The sequence below is a fragment of the Cetorhinus maximus genome, chromosome 25, assembly GCF_964194155.1.
Source record: "Cetorhinus maximus chromosome 25, sCetMax3.hap1.1, whole genome shotgun sequence".
Taxonomy (NCBI): Eukaryota; Metazoa; Chordata; class Chondrichthyes; order Lamniformes; family Cetorhinidae; genus Cetorhinus; species Cetorhinus maximus.
The window spans coordinates 410,669-419,869 of record NC_135903.1 but is presented as its reverse complement, the minus strand read 5'-3'; the positions used below and the strand labels follow the sequence as shown (position 1 = coordinate 419,869).

The window sequence follows — 9,201 nt, the reverse complement described above, 5'->3', positions numbered from 1 at the left end:
CTGAGTTTTTCCAGTTATTTCTGTTTCTGTTTTTGTTGTGCAGAATGTCAGGAGACGGTCACACCCCTTAGATTAACTACCTTAAATTTGGCCAGTGGTCAGGTACAGGAGGGTGTAACTATGAGTAAGGCAGGTAGAGGGATCCAGGAAGTAGCACTGCAAGAGCCTCAGCCCTTGCCCTTATCCAACAGGTTCGAGATTCTTGCTCCCTGTGTGGACGAGAGCGGGGATGTAGGGAGAATGAGCAAACTGACCATAGCATTGTGGTACAGGGAGCCATTCAAGTGTGGGGAGAAAAGAGAAATGTAGTTGTAACCAGGGATAGTATAGTTAGGGGAATAGACACTGTTCTCTGTAGGCAGGATCGAGAGTCCTGAAGGCTGTGTTGCCTACCTGGTGCCAGGGTTAAGGATATCTCATCTGGGCTGCAGAGGAACTTGGAGTGGGAGGGGAAAGATCCAGTTGTCGTGGTCCACGTAGGTACCAATGATATAGGTAGAACAAGGAAAGAGGTTCTGCTGAGGGAATATGAGCAGCTAGGGGCTAAATTAAAAAGCAGAACCAAAAAGGTAATAATCTCCAGATTACTACCTGAGCCACGAGCTAATTGGCACAGGGTCAATAAGATTAAAGAGGTAAATGTGTGGCTCAAAGGTTGGTGTGCGAGAAATAGATTTGAATTCATGGGACATTGGCACTGGTACTGGGGAAAGAGGGAGCTATTCCATTCGGATCAGCTCCACTTGAATCAGGCTGGGACCAGTGTCCTGGCGAAACGCATAACTAGGGTTGTAGAAAGGGCTTTAAACTAAGTAGTGAGGGGGAGGGTTCAGTTGCATGGAAATATAAAAAATCAAAGTTTAAGGAGAAAGGAAGAGTGCAGGTTAGTGACGAGGTTGATTGTTAACAAAAAGTGAAAGGAAGGGACAGAGTGTGTGAACGCCATATTGCACCAAAGAACCACATAAGTGTAGGAAACATTAACAATAGGGCAAAGTTAAAGGCTTTATATCTGAATGTGTGTAGCATTTGGAATAAAACTAATGAGCTAACAGCCCAAATGGAGATAAATAGGTACGATTTGGTGGTGATTACTGAGGCGTGGTTACAGGGAGAACAGGTTTGGCAGTTGAATATCCAAGGGTACTCAGTGTTTCGGAAGGATAGGCAGGAAGGAAAAGGAGGTGGTGTAGCTTTGTTAGTAAAGGAAGAGATCAGTGCTATAGTGAGGAATGATATAGGCACTGGAGAGCAAGATGTAGAGTCAGTCTGGGTAGAAATAAGAAATAGCAAGGGAAAGAAATCCCTGGTGGGAGTAATCTATAGGTCCCCAAACAATAGTTTAGCAGTAGGGCACAGTATAAACCAGGAAATACTGGGAACATGTAAGATTGGCATGGCAATAATCATGGGTGATTTAATATGCATATAGACTGGACTAATCAATTTGGCAAGGGTAGCCTCGAGGGAGAGTTCATAGAGTGTATTAGAGATTGTTTCTTGGAGCAATATGTTGTGGAACCAACCAGGGAGCAGGCTATTCTGGATTTGGTTTTGTGTAATTAGATGGGATTAATTAATGATCTCATAGCAAAGAATCCTCTAGGGAAGAGTGATCATAGCATGCTAGAATTTCAAGTTCAGTTTGAGAGCCAAAAACTTGAGTCTCACACTAGTGTTCTGGAGTTAAACAAAGGTAACTACATAGGCATGAGGGAAGATTCGGCCCTAGTGGACTGGGCAGGAAGACTACAAGGTAGGACAGTTGGTGAACAGTGGCAGATATTTAAGGAGATATTCAATTCCTCCCAAGTAAAATATATCCCAAAGAGGAAGAAAGATGGTAAGGGGGGGAAGAAGCAACCATGGCTAAGCAAGGAAGTTAAAGATAACATAAAGGAAAAAAACTAAGGCATACCAAATTGCAAAGGTCAGTGGCAGGCTGGAAGATTGGGAAACTTTTAAAGTTCAACAAAGGGTTACTAAAAAATAATAAAAAGAGCAAAGGTAAATTATGAATGAAAACTAATGCAAAATGTAAAAACTGATAGCAAAAGCTTCCACAAGTATATAAAAGGAAAGAGAGTATCTAAAGTGAATGTTGGTCCTTTGGTGGATGAGACTGGGGTGTTAATAGTGGGGAATGCAGAAATGGCAGAGACGCTTAATCAATATTTTGCCTCAGTTTTCACAGTGGAGGACACTAGTACCACCCCAATAGTAACAGGTAGTGCAGAGGGTATAGAGATGGAGGAACTTAGAACAATCCCCATCACTAGAGAAAAAGTACTGAGCAAACTATTGGGATTAAAGGGTGACAAGTCCCCAGGACCTGGTGGCCTACATCCCAGGGTCTTAAAAAAAGTGGCAGCGGAAATAGTGGATGCATTGGCTATAATGTTCCAAAATTCCCTGGATTCTGGAAAGGTTCCAGTGGATTGGAAAAATGGTAATATAATGCCCTTATTCAAAAAGGAGGGGAGGCAGAAAGTAGGAAGCTATAGACCAGTTAGTTTAACGTCTGTCTTTGGGAAATTGTTGAAATCCATTATTAAGGAAGTAGTAATGGGACATTTGGAAAGTAAAAATGCAATCCATCAGAGTCAGCATGGTTTTATGAAGAGTAAATCGTGTTCTTTGAAGATGTGACAAGCAAAGTGGATAATGGGGATCCTGTAGATGTAGTATATCTGGACTTCCAGAAGGTGCTGCACAAATGTTTAATGCACAAGATAAGATCACATGGAGTTAGGGGTAATATATTAGCTTGGATAGAGGATTGGCAAACCAACAGAAAGCAGAGAGTTGGGATAAATGGGTCTTTTTCCAGATGGCAAGCTGTAACTAGTAGGGTGCCACAGGGTTCGGTCCTTGGGCCCCAACTATTTACAATCCATATGAATGATTTGGATTCAGCGATAGAAGGTACTATAGCTAAATTTGCAGATGATACCAAAATAGGTGGGAAGGTAAGTTGCAAGGAAGAAATAAGAAATTTACAAATGGATATGGACAGGTTAGGTGAATGGGCCAAAATTTGGCAAATGGAGTTTAACGTGGATAAGTGTGAAGTTATCCATTTTGGTCGGAAGAATAAAAAGGCGACTTATTATTTAAATGGAGAGAAACTTCAGAATGCTTCAGTGCAGAAGGATCTGGGTGTCCTGGTGCATGAATCGCTGAAAGCTCGTATGCAGGTACAGCAGGTAATAAGGAAGGCAAATGGAATTTTGACATTTATTGCTAAAGGAATGGAGTATAAAAATAGGGACGTGATGTTGCACCTGTACAAGGCATTGGTGAGACCACACCTGGAGTACTGTGCACAGTTTTGGTCCCCTTACTTGAGGAAGGATGTAATTGCATTGGAGGTGATTCAGAGGAGGTTCACTAGATTGATTCCAGAGATGTGGGGCTTGTCTTATGAGGAGAGATTGAGCAGTTTAGGCTTATACTTGCTAGAGTTTAGTAGGATGAGAGGAGATCTATTTAAGGTATATAAGATGATAAAGGGGATAGACAAAGTAGACGTGCAGTGGATGTTTCCCCTTGTGGGGCATTCTAGAACGAGAGGCCATAGTTTTAGGCTAAGGGGTGGTAGATTTAAATCAGAGATGAGGAGGAATTACTTTTCTCAAAGGGCAGTGAATCTGTGGCATTCATTACCTCAGAGTGCAGTGGATGCCGGGACGCTGAATAAATTTAAGGAGGAGATAGACAGATTTTTAATTAGTAACGGCTTGACAGGTTATGGGGAGCGGGCAGGAAATTGGAGCTGAGGCCGAAATGAGATCAGCCATGATTGTATTGAATGGCGGGGCAGGCTCGAGGGGCTGAATTGCCTACTCCTGCTCCTAGTTCTTATGTTGTTATTATGTAGGACAGACCATACAGGTAAGGAGGTTTGGATCCAAAACACTGAGTCCAATGTACAGTAATAAAAGGTTTAACTTATTCACTTTTCTTGGAATAAAGTGGCCTTATCGCCTTGATTATAGATTTATGCTAAAGCTGTGTTTCAAGTGTATGCTGTTTATCAAGCTGCCTTTTTCTGGGAGTGTGTGAGCTTTCCTTAGCTTAATTTTCCTCAGCTCTTGAGTTTTGTGAAAGCTAGCAAGTGCAGGATGTTTGTTGAAATTTTTAACTGCTTTACAATTTTATTTTATTTCACTTCCTTGTGGAATGACAAATTAAAAAAAAAAAATCAATAAAAAAAAATCACTTTGCAGAACAATCATTCCACAATCACTGAGTGGGTTGGGGGTTTGTGTTCTGCAGAGCCAATGTGCCCAGAGCAGATGCCGGCAGGCGGCAGAGGAGCGCATGCGCACCATCGCGCCGGGGGTGGGGGAAACGGTGGGAACGGCGCGCATGCGCACACCTCACCTCCCGGTCCCCCGCAGGTGGGGCGAGAACGTGTCACGTGATATCGCTCGGCTCCGTCATCAGTCGGTCCGGGGATCAGGTGATGCGGCGGCTGCAGGAAAAGCGGGTGAAGAATCCGTCTTTTTTCTGTCGCTTTTCAAATGTTTGTTTTCTTCCCTTTTAATAGATCGAAGAAGATGACGGGACTTGGAAATACCCGTTTCTCATATTGAATGTCCGAATGCGGCAGTTTATACAAAATCCCCCTGTACCGGGTTTAAATTACCCGGAGGGGGTGGGGCCCAGGGCCGGGCCGGAGATGACCCCGTGCCGGGCCGGAGATGACCCCGTGCCGGGCCGGAGATGACCCTGTGCCGGGCCGGGCAGGAGATGACACCGGGCCGGGCCGGAGATGACCCTGTGCCGGGCCGGAGATGACCCTGTGCCGGGCCGGAGATGACCCTGTGCCGGGCCGGAGATGACCCTGTGCCGGGCCGGGCAGGAGATGACCCCGTGCCGGGCCGGAGATGACCCCGTGCCGGGCCGGAGATGACACCGGGCCGGGCCGGGCCGGAGATGACCCCGTGCCGGGCCGGAGATGACCCCGGGCCGGGCCGGAGATGACCCCGGGCCGGGCCGGAGATGACCACTTACCTGGACACTCTCCTCCCGCCTCCGCTTTTTTCCAGATCGGTGCCATTAGTATTTTTGCTTTCCGGTCCCTCTCTGTATAATTGGCGAGTTTTACCTGTTTAAATGGACGAGGAAGGAGGTGTTTAAATTTGTTTTTAGAGGGAGGAGGGTTTTATTTGGATAAAGATCTCTCAGTGTCAGGTGCGCTGCTGATCCGGGTGTTGTCTGCAGGATAATGTTAGACTGGCTTCTATGTTCCGTTTCTTTATTAGAAATCCAGTGAGATGCTGGTGCACATCTGAAAGGAGCCAATTCTTAATCTGCTACCTTAGTATATGTTTTGTAAAGAAATGTCAAATGCAGACGATGTTTTTTAATTAATTGAATGGGTGGATCTTAGCTGAGAAATAGTGGTTAAGCGTTCTGCAGCGTTGCAAATCTATGTGGTACTGGTTTCAACATAGATATATTCACAGAATATGTTTATTTTAGAACGTTTTCGGGGTTTTTTTTTGCAGCTTTGTAATATTAGACCCTTCCAGTTGAGTTTTGACCAGATATCTGCTGCATCACTAAGCCTGACCGCTTCCACCTCTGTAGCATTGCCCCAATCTGTTTTACCTCAGCTCATCTGCTGAAATCCTCATCCATGCTTTTATTCTCCTTAGACTTGACTACTCCTGGCCTTCCTATTTTCACCCCACAGAAACATGTGCTTATCTAGAGCTCTACTAGCAGTGTCACAACTCACACCAAGCCCCGTTTTACTCATCATCCCTGACCTCTCTGACGCTATGCCTTAATTTAAAAAAAAACCTTTCTTAATCTTTCCATGCCTTTGCTCTTCCCCATGCTTGTAACCCCATGCTTAAAACCCACTGAGATCTCTGCACTCCTCCAGTTCTGGCCTCTTGTGTACTTTGATTTTAATTGCTCAACCATTGGCAACTCTTATCTTTAACTGCCTAAGCTCTAGAATTACCCCTTTCATTTTTTTAAGAGTCTCCTTAAAACCTACCCCTTTGACCAAGTTATAGGCCACCTGATATCCTTGTGGCTCAATGCCTTCTTGGTAATGCTCCTCTGAAGTGCCTTGGGATGCTTTGCTATGTTAAAGGTACTATATAAATACAAATTATTGTAATATAACCAATGAATGATGCTGCAGTGGAGGTGGCTTTAATTGATAAACAGTTTCAGATTCAGGTAATTGTGTTCATATCTGCAGTGCAGGTGTCAATTTTAGTTTGGAAATGTGTTTATTAATGATTAATACTGTCCTCTTAGATGCTAGTCAGATTATGTTGATTGGAGATGGGGATGCTCTAAAATGCAGCTTTGAGGAAATAGTAATGCTTAATTGCTTTATAAACCATAACTAAGGAAATATTCATTCTTAACTGACACTGGGCCATTTTTAAATATGTTTCAGTCAGTTGCTTCATGATTATAAAGCAATTTTTAAAATCTTGACAGTACGTTTTTGGATCTTAAAATAATTAAGTGAGAAGTTTATGTAAATTATGAACAAATTAAAGTCCTAATGAACTTCAATGCCCTGAGTTGAGAGGAAAAGATATTGAATAATGTGAAGAAAAAGTACTGAATTTTGTATGAAAATGATTAGAACTGGCTAACAAAATTGTGCGGTGGGCTCAATACTGCAGGATAGCTAACTTCTGTTTCTAAGCAAATAAGACAACAAATGTATATTACATGCTAATTAGTTAAACAACTGAGTCTTGTATGAACATTTTGAGTATGACTGCGGTGTTGGTTGAAGTCTACGAGTGTTGCTTTTCTGCTACAGTACTTGACTGATTCTGAAAGTAAAACCACAGTATATTGTATGCAAGGTATTCATTGGCATATCTCATACATGCTAATGTATTAGTGCTGGATCTTGGAGCCTGCATGATAACCATCTTAAGCGACTTTTGCATCAGTTATGACATAACAGGAGAGCTAATTTGTATAAATTGGTGAAGATCTATTTATTTTGGTAGTTGTTTGCAGCTTGTCAATTATTCCCTGAGAATATGCTGAGTGGTAGTATTTGCATTACTTAACATGAAAGTAAAACCAAGTCAGGTGATTTGGAGCAGTCTTTCTCAAATATTTTGGCCGAAGGGCCCATTTTCAAATGGATTATTAATTACAAACCCTTCTAAATTACAATACTATATAATATTTATAATATGAAGGTGCTGAGGTTTTAATGCTTTTAAGTTGAACCCCTCATTCCTGCCTTTGTTACCTCTAGATTGACTATTCCAGTGCATTTCTGCCTGATCTCCCACATTCTACCCTCCATAAACTTGAGGTCATCCAAACCTTAACATGCACCCAGGTTCCATTCACCTATCGCACCTGTGCTCACTGACTTGCATTGGTTCTTGGTCAAGTGATGATTAGATTTTAAAATTTTCATTCTTGTTTTCAAATGCCTCTGTGGCCTCACTCCTTCTGTAATCTCCTCTACCCTACAACCTGCTGATATGTCAGTGCTCCTCTAATTCTGGCCTCTTCACCATCCCTGATTTTGATCATTTCACCATTGGTTGGCCGTGCCTTCTACATCCAAGGCCCAAAGCTCTGGGATACTCTCCCTACATCTTAATGTCTCTCTTTCTCCCTTTAAGACATTCTTTAAAACCTACTTTGCCAAAATTTTGGTCACCTGGCCTAATATCTCCATATGTGGCTTGGTGTCATAATTTGTTTTATAATGCTCCAGTCAAGCTCCTTGGGATGCTTTATGTGAAAGGTGCTATCAAAATGTAAGGTATTAAGAACAGGGAAGAACGGATATCTACTTCCAGATATTAGTGAGATGAGTGGCTTGCTTCTCATGGCTGACTCTATCGATCTTGGGAGGGAGCCCAGAAAGGGCAGGAGCCTGGAGAGAGAAGGTGAAAAGCAAAAACAGTGGGGAAGCAGAGCACACGGGGTGGGTGGGGGGGGGGGATGGTGGGGAGGCGATGGCATTGTGGTATTGTTGGTGGACTAATAATCCAGAGACCTAGGGACCCGGGTTCAAATCCCACCATGGCAGATGGTAGAATTTGAATTGAATATAAACATGGAGTTAAAAGTCTAATGATGTCCATGGAATCAATATCGATTGCTGTAAAAACCCATCTGGTTCACTAATGTCCTTTTAGGGAAGGAAATCTGTCATCCTTTCCTGGTCTGGCCTACATGTGACTCCAGACCCACAGCAATGTGGTTGACTCTTAACTGCCTTCTGAAATGACCTAGCAAGCCACTCAGTTGTATCAAACTGCCACAAGGACACAAGGAATGAAACCAGACAGACCACCTAGGCACCAGAAACGGCAATCCTAGCCCTGTCGACTCTGCAAAGTGCTCCTTGCTAACATCTGGGGGCTAGTGCCAAAATTGGAAGAGCTGTCTAAAAGACTAGTCAAGCAACCGATGCAAAGTATTCATTGAGGACTGTACCCACGTCTTCTGGGTCCATGCACACATTACCTCTATGGTCCCTAATTGGCCCTACTTTTTCCCTAGTTATTCTCTTGCTTTTTATATATTTAAAAAAAACAGCTTTCCTAATTTTTTAAGTTCCCCTCTGTACTTTTTATACTCTTCTAAGGGTTCTGCCATATTGAGTCTTTGGTATCTGCCATAAGCTTCTCTTTTTTTCTTAATCCTAACCTTTATGTCCCTTGACATCCAGGGTTATATGGACATGGTCTCCCCACCCTTTGTCTTTACGGGAATATATTTGCCCTGTACTCTGGCTATTTCCTCCTTGAATGCCTCCCACTGCTCTGTCACAGATTATCTGCAAGTAGCTGCTCCCAGTCCACTTGGACCAAAGTGCATCTCGTCTTAGTAAGATTAGCCTCTCCCCAGTTTAGAACTTTTATTCCCGGCCCAACCTTATCCGTTTCTGTAACTATCCTAAATCTAACTGAGTTATGGCCACAAAATGCTCCCCTACGGATATGCCTTCTACCTTCCTGGGCTCATTTCCAAATATTAGGCCCAGAACTGCCCTCTGCCATGTTGGGCTTTCTACGTACCGGCTAAAAATGTTCTCCTGGATGCAATTTAAGAATTTTGCTCCCTACCTTGCACACTAAAACTATCCCAATTAATATTTGGGTAGTTAAAAATCCCCTACTATTACTGCCGTATTATTTTTGCACTTCTCTGAAATTTGATTACATATTTGAT

At 43.0% G+C, this 9,201-nt stretch overlaps 1 protein-coding gene across 2 annotated transcripts in view; it reads left to right on the top strand.

The window, feature by feature from the left end:
* Positions 1–4,394: 4,394 nt before the first annotated feature.
* The window catches only part of LOC144667781 (V-type proton ATPase 116 kDa subunit a 1), a 67,520-nt gene continuing 62,713 nt past the window's right edge, over positions 4,395–9,201 (top strand). For both annotated transcript variants that reach the window (XM_078529222.1, XM_078529221.1), the window contains exon 1: positions 4,395–4,492. The gene's annotated coding sequence lies outside the window, so the exon portion shown is untranslated. The remainder of the gene's footprint in view (positions 4,493–9,201) is intronic.